Consider the following 9,167-nt stretch of genomic DNA (forward strand, 5'->3'; position numbering starts at 1 on the left):
CCTTTTATGTTCAGCCTACAAAGGACTCATGCTATCAACGACTGTCCAGCATGGACCATAAACGGCACACCCCTCAACATGATTGATCTGGATAATTCTGAAAAATCCCTGGGTGTGCCTATGTATAGACCCATGGGTTGGAATATCTAAGCCAGAACTACTAGAAAAACAGAATGAATGGTTAAAGTGGATTGGGTAGGCTCCACTGAAGCTGTTTCAGGAAGTGGACTTCTTGAAGGGATATACCATCCCATGATTGATGTACTTAGCAGACCAAAATGATGTTAAAGCCACGTACCTACAAAACCCGGCAACTCAAGCAGCGGTCAAGGATCGGTTACACATATCTACCTGCATGTACCTGTGATGCCATCCTGTATGCCAGCGCTTGGGATGAAAGGATGGGTATTACCAGACTCTTTGGACTAATTTCTAGTGTGCAGGTCCATAGGCTGCACAATATTGCTCAGTTTGATGACACTGTAAGATGGGTCATCGAGCCAGAAGGTATAGAGACAGAGTTTGAAAAACTGTCTTGCAGCAGGTGGTGATAAAGAGAAAATTACATCTATTTGGGACCCCAGAGCAGTCATGGTGATCTCAGAAGGTTGTGAGCGATGAGGAATCAGTCTTGGGCTGGGAGATAGCACCTCAGAAAGATGACCTTCAGAGCGGTGTGACTGGCGAAAGCAGGAATTTTTGAATTGGACCAAGTTGCTGTCCCGGGGCTGTGGGATTACCAAGTTTGAAAAGAATAAGATTAGTAACAACTGGATTGAATATGATAGGGGCATTCCTCACAGACAGCTCATCACAGTGTTACGATTCAGAGCTGTCCCATGAGAGAATTTTTGGCAAGAGGTAGGCAGGAATACTCAAACTAAGAACTGTCTGCATTGTCAAGCAGAGAGTGAGGCTTGCTCATGTATTATTTGTTATTGCTCTCCAGTTCAAGATGCTAGGATAAATAGACACAGCCAGTTATGTGAATTATCAGCATAGGATGCAAAAAAGAAAGAATGGGTCATATTTCAGCAGCCACTTTTAAAAGGTCACCAAAATGAAGTATAGAAATCTGACCTGATATTTGTCAAGGGAAGTCAGACCTTTGTGGTGGACATAACTGTTAGATATGAGAGTAAAACGTAAACTCTGATTAATGTTAAATCCGAGTCAGACATGTGTTAAGTCCGTCACCCTGCTGGGAAAACTGGATTCTGATAAACCAGCTGCCCAGGCCCTTCTCCAGCTGCATTGTAGATACTAATTGTCTTGCTTTCCTTATGGAGCCTGAACTGGTCAGCCCCACCTCTGGGATCAGCAGGACTCTGCTTGTAGCAGGGAGGTGATGCTTCCTGTAGTCCCAGCTGCACCCCAGATACCCACATCATTCACAAGAAGACTGTAGTTTTGTGTTTGCCTGAGACGGTGCAGTTAGACCTTAGCACCATGGCATCCTCCTGCCATCCACCGGCTTCCCTCCAGACTGCTGTCTTTCCTGCTCAGGCTTTGCAGCAGCCTGGAAATGGCGTTTTAAGCAGTTAAATAAATAAATAAAAAATAATAAATCACCACTTCCTACTGTGCTGGCACATGAACAGGCGTGCACTGCCACGTCTGGATTTGTACCGCATTGGGTCCAAAAACTGGTACCCAAGTTGCACCACTGAAGCGGATTGTGCTATGTAGCACAATGAAGCCTGGTCTTCCTGCACCCTTGACCTTGTTCACCCTTCGCTCCTGCCAAGGCAGTTGAAAACATCTGGGATCGTTCACTTCTGGAAAAGGGCAGTTAATGGCAATAGGCTTTGACCCAAGCTCACTATGCAGTTTAGGTGAATCTTAAGAGTTATTAAGCTGGACTCATCATGGCTTATGGAACTTCTTTTATTTGTTTTTCAGTTCTGGAAGAATGATAAAATCTCTATTTCAAGCTTGGTTTTACAGCAACCCTGACTAGCCAGAAAGGAGAAGCTTAGAAGGCAGCAGCAATAGCCAAGGATGTTATTGGATTATGTGGCAAGCCTCTTGGCGTAATCATAATAAAAATTAGGCTGTAGGAATCATCTGGAGCTCTTTAGCCACTCTTAGATTTTGGCAAGGCTTTCAGCTGTAAAGCCAGTCATGTGCTGTTGGAAGGTAAAGCCCTGGGAGATGTTTGTTTCTGCTATCGTTTTGTTTCATTTTGTTCTGTGTCCCTGTTATTGTGAGTGCTAAAACCGATTTCATGCACTAGCCATGCCGTATTGTCTTTTGGTCCCGGGGATCCTGTCTTGCCCCCTAGCCCTGCGATCCCCAAGGGACCCTGAGGAAATAAAGGAATCTTTGTCAGGGTATGTATGCTCTTTGTGCCTGAAAATGGGCTTTGTTAACACTTTGAAGTGAGCCCTAACTCGCACGTTTTCCTGGATTGCCATCCACTCCTGAGATTCCCACATACCCTTCATCACCCTGGAAATAACATAGCCCTCCAAATAAAGCTCCCCATCTTGCTCAATATTTTTCAGTGTTATGGAGGATCTTTTTGGTTTTGCTTGTATATCTAAATGAATTTAATGCTCTCTGATAATTTGCTTTGATACCACTAGAATCACAGAATCTTAGTGGTTGGAAGGGACCTCTGAGGTTGAGTCCAACCACATTTAAAAAAAAAAAAAGCACCCACCTACTAAACTCCACACCCACAACCCCACACACAACACCCCACCACAAACCAATAATCTTGGGCACTAGAGCATGCCCTGAAGAGCCATGTCTACACGTTTCTTAAATACCTCCAGTGATGGTGACTCCACCACCTCCCTGGGCAGGCTGTTGCAGTGCCTGACCACTCTTTCAGTAAAGTAATTCTTCCTAATATCTAATCTAAATCTCCCTTGCCGCAGCTTCATACCATTTCCTCTGGTCCTGTCGTTATTCCCTTGGGAGAAGAAGCCAACCCCTGCCTCTCTACAGTTTCCTTTCAGGTAGTTGTAGAGGGCAATGAGGTCTCCCCTCAGCCTCCTCTTCTCCAAACTAAACATGCCCAGTTCCCTCAAAATTATTTCCACCATAGAACAGGAACTCTTCAAAGCTGGAAGTCTGCACGTCATGTTCCGCTTACATGCTTTTAGTTAGCCATCTTCAGGCACAAGAGAATATCTTTGATTTTAGGCCAACTGAACAACGTATGGAACAGTTTGTTTCATTCTGTACTCCAGCTCACGCCCTACAAGAGAAAATCCTGTTAGCCTTCCAGCAAACCAGGGGAATGGCATTTTCTGCACAATATGGAGTGAAGCCCAAGTATTGCAGTGAAGTCCTTCCAGGAGTAACCTTCTAGGTGCTGTTTTCACAGCAAGGATGCTCGCAATTTCCGAAAAGGGAAAAAACAGGTTGAAATGTTTTCATTATGGATTCCTAAAAATCACTTTTTAAGAATTACACTTGTTTCTACAGAAATTTCTGGCACCATTGATATTAATGACGTGGGACCAAACTCAGAATAGACCTTGTTTTATATTGCACACTTGCCTTCTCCAGTCTCTCCCATACACCCTACATAACCTTAGGTAAAGGAAAATTAAAGGAATGGTGCTGTAATTGAGTTGCCTGAAACTTTGTGTGGTACGCAGTGTATGACTTCAAAAAGATTGTGATCCTTTGAATAACAAGCATCAGAAAACCACCTTTGATAAGCTTTTATCAGTCTTGAATCTCAGAATGGTTGCTTTGCAAAGACCAAAGTCAGGGCAAATCGCCCTGTATAGTAATAATTTCCTCAATTTTTACAGGAATGAATAAAATCTCCTCAAGGCTACAGTGTGTCTGCCTACTATGTAGCTGTATATTTGAATCCTGTCCTTTGGCTGATGAAGAGAGATTGCCCTAGTGCTTTGTGCCCTTCTTAAGTAACTTGTGCAGACACAGCAACCTTAAAGAGTAGACACCTCTTGGTCGTCTTATTCTTTCAGCTAAGCTCACTGAAAGTCACTGAATCCTTCCTTAGGCCTGATTTTTGCAGTCTTCTAGGTCCTTGAATGCTCAGTCCTGCTGGAGTCAGGAGGGCTCATTCTGGGGAAAAGTATTTCCATAAGAGAGCAAGAATAGCGACCTGGTCCCTGTAAAGGTATTTTTGTTACGGTGGTGGGGGCTAGGATGTCTAGGGCCTGTCTGTGCCTCTTGGAAGCACCAGCACTGGGATAAGCCCTGCCTCATTGCTACTGGTTTCATTAATGACTACTTCAGTGAGAATACACCAAAGCAAGTAATAGTTTTGTATATGTAGGGCCTAAATCTACTGTAATTTAGTTCTGCAAAATTTCTGTGAACTTATTTGACTGTGAACACATGAAGGATTTGTGTGTTCAGGATGTCCCTTCTCAGCATTGATGGAGGCACAACTCATGGTTTGTCTTGCTGTAGACTTACCATCTCTCCAGGTAGACAATTGGGTCCACTAGCACTAGCAAAACCCTGGGATGAAGACTGGAGAGTCTTCTGTTTTGTTACGCAAACACAATTGCTTATTCCTCACTAAATTATACCTGTAGTCCTTTAGCCTCCACAGCCAGCCCTCTGTGAGTTCACTACAAATTCTGTACCACGAGGAGTTCTCAAAAAAATACCAGATTTAATATGATAAAGGAATAGGGCAAGTTCAGTTCAAATTGGTCTCAGGTGCCTCTCTCCTTGCCCTGTTTTACTGAACCACATCTGAAGCCACATGCCAGTCAATGACACCAAGCTTAGCAAAAATTGCTGTCTGGTGCTTTCATATCTTCATCAAACTGCAGAACACAGGACACAGGGACGTGATGGTGTATGCACCTCTAGGGATCTGGGTCCCTCTCACTGCATGGGCTACTTCAGATTAGCCACCCCTAGGGAAAGAGGTGGAGTAGCCAGAGCTGGGCAGTGCAGATTGCGTGCCACACCTGTAGAGTTCTTCTGTGAAGAAAATCTGCTTCTTTAGGAGGCCCCTCAATGCAGTATGCACCACCCACATTCCTAGCCTTGGACGTTGACTTGAAACTTCAGTCTGCTGCTTTCCACACTCAATGATGTCCAGAAACAATTTACAGTCCTTGCCAGGCCAAGTTCCTAATTTGACGACACAGGTCCAAGCAGAGGATTGTGCCACATCATCAAAGAACCCTAGTGATCCAAGAGAAGCCCTTGAAGGCAGCTCTTCCCCTTCTTCCTCCTTGTTCCCAGGTTTGTACCACCAGTTAAGGATTATTTTCCTTTTGCTCCTTAACCCTATATGAGCAACTGTTCTTTTCTGGAGAAAAACAAAGATGGAGATTTGGCCTATTGACCTTCACGTCCCAAAGAATTGAACAGTCAATATAAGATGTACTGACAGTTCTTGTTCCCTTCTATACACATGCCTACATGAATCCTCCTGCAAAACCTCAGCTTCATCTCAAGATGTTTTTTTATATTATTTTTGCTTCTTTCTCTTTCTTTAAAAGTCTGTTAGAAGTTAATTGTATTTACATCTAGCTGAATTTGCTAGGCTGGTTCTGCAGCAATGCCATCAACCAGTTACCTTGGGTCCATCAATTCTTGGAGACTGTTGTTTTCTTCTAGGACTCTAGTCCAAAACATGAACTCCAAACGACGTTTTGTTATTTTAGTCCATTTCTTGTGAAGGTCTTGCTGTAAATCCAGGCCAAGTTTGTGGCTTTATCCAGTGCTCTCAGGCACTTGATACCTTTGAGCAAAGTGATGTTTTTCAGCCAATGTATTCCGCATGCTTTCTGAGATTATCTGAGGATGTAGCTTCACAGGCAAATTATGCTGCTCAGTATGTGGCCTGTGATTGAAAGGGGAATCCTGCATTCCTCTTGCTTTTGCTGTCTTTTCTTATATAGCCTGAGCAGAGAACAGATGCACCTCGAAACCAATGCATTAAAAAAAAAAAAAAAGGGGGGGAAAAAAAAAAGGAAATAAAAAAGAAAGCATAGAAAAGGTATAGCTGCTCAAGAATGGTGTGGATTTAGGATTGGCTTCTGCTGGCTGGTAAGCCCCACCTAAAGAGAATATCTGGGAGCTGTGGTGTGCCCCAGTGGCCGTTTTAGCTACGTCATGGGCAATGGTGTATATCAGTGCATTAAATCGGTGGGAGATGGTAAACATGAAGAACACCTCATTTGTGTAGAGGAGACAACACACTGATATTTGAACGGAAATTTATCTTAAGGATAACGTTGCAGAAAGGTATCTTGATTAAATGTCTATTTGCAGTGAAATGCTACTATTGTGAATGCTCATTTTTTCAGATCTCTGTTTCTTATGAACACAGCAACAAGATCAAATCTCATAAATGCAGATTGTAATTAGGCTGGTATTTCTTATCTTCTCTCTAGCACGTGAGCACCCATCTCCCTCACTCCTATCAATACCACCCTGGAATGCAAAAACAGCTACTGCTTTCGGGGTTTGAACGAGCAGTATGCTTACATTGACTCTTACCTAGCTGCTTCCAGCAAACAATGTAAGAATGCAAAGTATTAATTAGACTTACACTGCAGACCTAGTCAACTAGGTAAAGAAGGATCTCTCTGTGATGGAGAATTAAGACAGTTAAAAATAGACACATTGAATTAATTGTGTCTTCATTTCTCAGCACCACGATACAAACGGGTGGATGTTACTCCTTACTGAGTATGAATTCATCAAAAGTAACTTTGGAAAAGGTCAGTGAATGATGACAGCCCTGCACTGCCTGGCTTCATCAAAACAACTAACAAAAGATTGTCTTTGACTGGGAAATATTGCAACCTAAATATAGGACAGGATTTGCAAGTATAGAAGAGATGTAAACAAGGGTGATATGGTTATGTACTAATTAAGTCAAGCTTCTTATTAAAGGTGAGATATGAGGCGGTATAAAATATTGGCTTCCTCAACTTGAGAACTAACTTTATCTCTTTCTTCAGAAAACTCAACAGTTACCCCTGTGACTTTTTTTTTTTATACAAGTAAGAAGTGGCATTGTTCCAAACCTGTGCACTGTGTGGTAACGTCTCTCTTTTTGGAACCACGCAAAATCAAAGCTATTGAAGTCCCGCTAAGCGATTTGCCTGGCACCTGATAATGCAAACAGATAAGATTTAATGAAGAGAACAAAAGAACACAGCAACTGGTATATGTTTTGAAACTACATGGATTGTAATTATGTGTGTTGCTGAAAGTTTTTGATCATTTACCATGGTTCCTGAGTAGCCAGAGGATCTTTCAGAGCCTACTGGGTCTGAGTCAACCTGTCAAATATAAAGCAAGTACTAATTGGTAACTCTGGAGCAGGGACATCACAGATGAGATGAAAACATTTTTAAGCTGACTTTCTGTTACCATAATTAATCCTGAAAAATGGAGAAGGGATGAAAGTGCTTCTGTAAAAGGTGCGCTTGGTGCCCAATGGTGATACACTTTGCAATAACTCATACATAGTATATGCCTTATGTTTTTATGTATATGCATGTATTAGGCTAGTCTAAATGCAGGCTGTTGGGGAGGGAAATAAATAGGAAAAGACAGCATCTATCTTAAATCATAGTGATCCTGTAGTGTTTCATTGAGAGGCTGTGTAGTAGTGGACGTACTTGGTGCTCAGCCAAGTTACCAGACTTTCCTTTTTAGTACTACCAGCCAGAAGATAAAGATCATAATCTGATAAAGAAAGGATTTGTGACCTAAGCAGGGAATGCATTTTGGGTGAAAAGCTGTCCAGATAAAAATCAATGCAGTGTTAGAGTAACTTGCTGGGGTGTGTGTGGGAGAAGTGGGCAGTAGTATCAAAGATGTAATTCACACTGCAATCACTGATTTCTTGTAATTCTGTTTCTTATAGCAATTCTTGGCATTTCATATTATTAACATACCATACCATACCACTTTTTTGTTAGTTGCAGGTCAAATGCAAGAAACTGGTTTTGTAGTGGGAATAAAGTTAGGACATGAAAAAAATTATTTCATTTCTAAGCATGTGATGGATAAGTATTATTTGCTGTTCCTAGGTGTGACTATATGGTTGTCCTCCCCGTGGTCACAGAATCACAGAATGGTTGAGGTGGGAAGGCACCTCTGGAGGTCATCTGTTCTAATCCCCCTACTCAAGCAGGTGGTTGCCCAGGACCATGTCTGGATGGGGTTTGGAGTATCTCCAAGGATGGAGACTCTACAAACTCTCTGGGCAACCTGTGCCAGTGCTTGGTCACCCTCACAGTAAAGAAGTGTTTCCATATGTTCAGACAGAACCTCCTGTGTTTCAGTTTGTGCTCGCTGCCTCTGGTCCTGTCACTGGGCACCACTGAACCTTCTCTTTTCTGGGCTCAACAGTCTCTCAGCCTTTCCTCATATGAGAGATGCTCCAGTTTCCCTACAGTATCTAGATGCCCTCTTTTCATCCCTTGGATGAAGAGCACAAAAACATTTCTGGAGGGTAAGACACGGCTGCGAGAATGTTTGATTAGTCTTCGCTTCTACTGACTTCCCTCGGACATAAACATACAACAGTGCTTCAGACTATGCTGTATGAGTCCCACGTGGAGGGATGGTTCCAGAGTCGCTTAACTACAAAGAATATAAATCTGTAATCTTTGTTGCAATGGATTGGGATACTATACATCAGTGCTTCTGATGGATTGTTGTAACATGATAACGCACCATGCATCACAGAGACAGGACAGAGGGGTCAAGACTTTGGTCCAGAAACGTTTAAGGATTTTTGTGTGATAGTTAGGAATCCTTCCCCCAACTCGCTGTACATCATTATTGATAAAAACTAACGTGCCTGTAAAAAGTTAAGAAAGGAAATTCTTCAAAGACTAGAAAAAGCCCCTGTTCTCCAAAACTTAAAATTTGCAGCGGCCCTAGAGCTGAAATTTACTCTCAGATTCAAATACAGGTCCCAGTCAGAGTAACCACACCTGTTTGTAATCTTAGGTAAATTAAGGGGAATGAGAAGTACTTTGATTTGCAGCTATAGGGAGAGAGGCTTTGCCTCCTGGAGATCTAGGATGAAGTTCTGGCTCTACAAAAAAAACAGGGGACCGACTACTGATTCCAGTGGGACCAGTTTTTCACCTTAGTCCTTTAATATTTTCAAACAAAATCTTTTAAGCAAATGAGGAATACACTTTTGCAAACCCTTAACGCTTCATGTGCTGTTAGAGGCT

Source organism: Rissa tridactyla, chromosome 2, assembly GCF_028500815.1.
Source record: "Rissa tridactyla isolate bRisTri1 chromosome 2, bRisTri1.patW.cur.20221130, whole genome shotgun sequence".
Taxonomy (NCBI): Eukaryota; Metazoa; Chordata; class Aves; order Charadriiformes; family Laridae; genus Rissa; species Rissa tridactyla.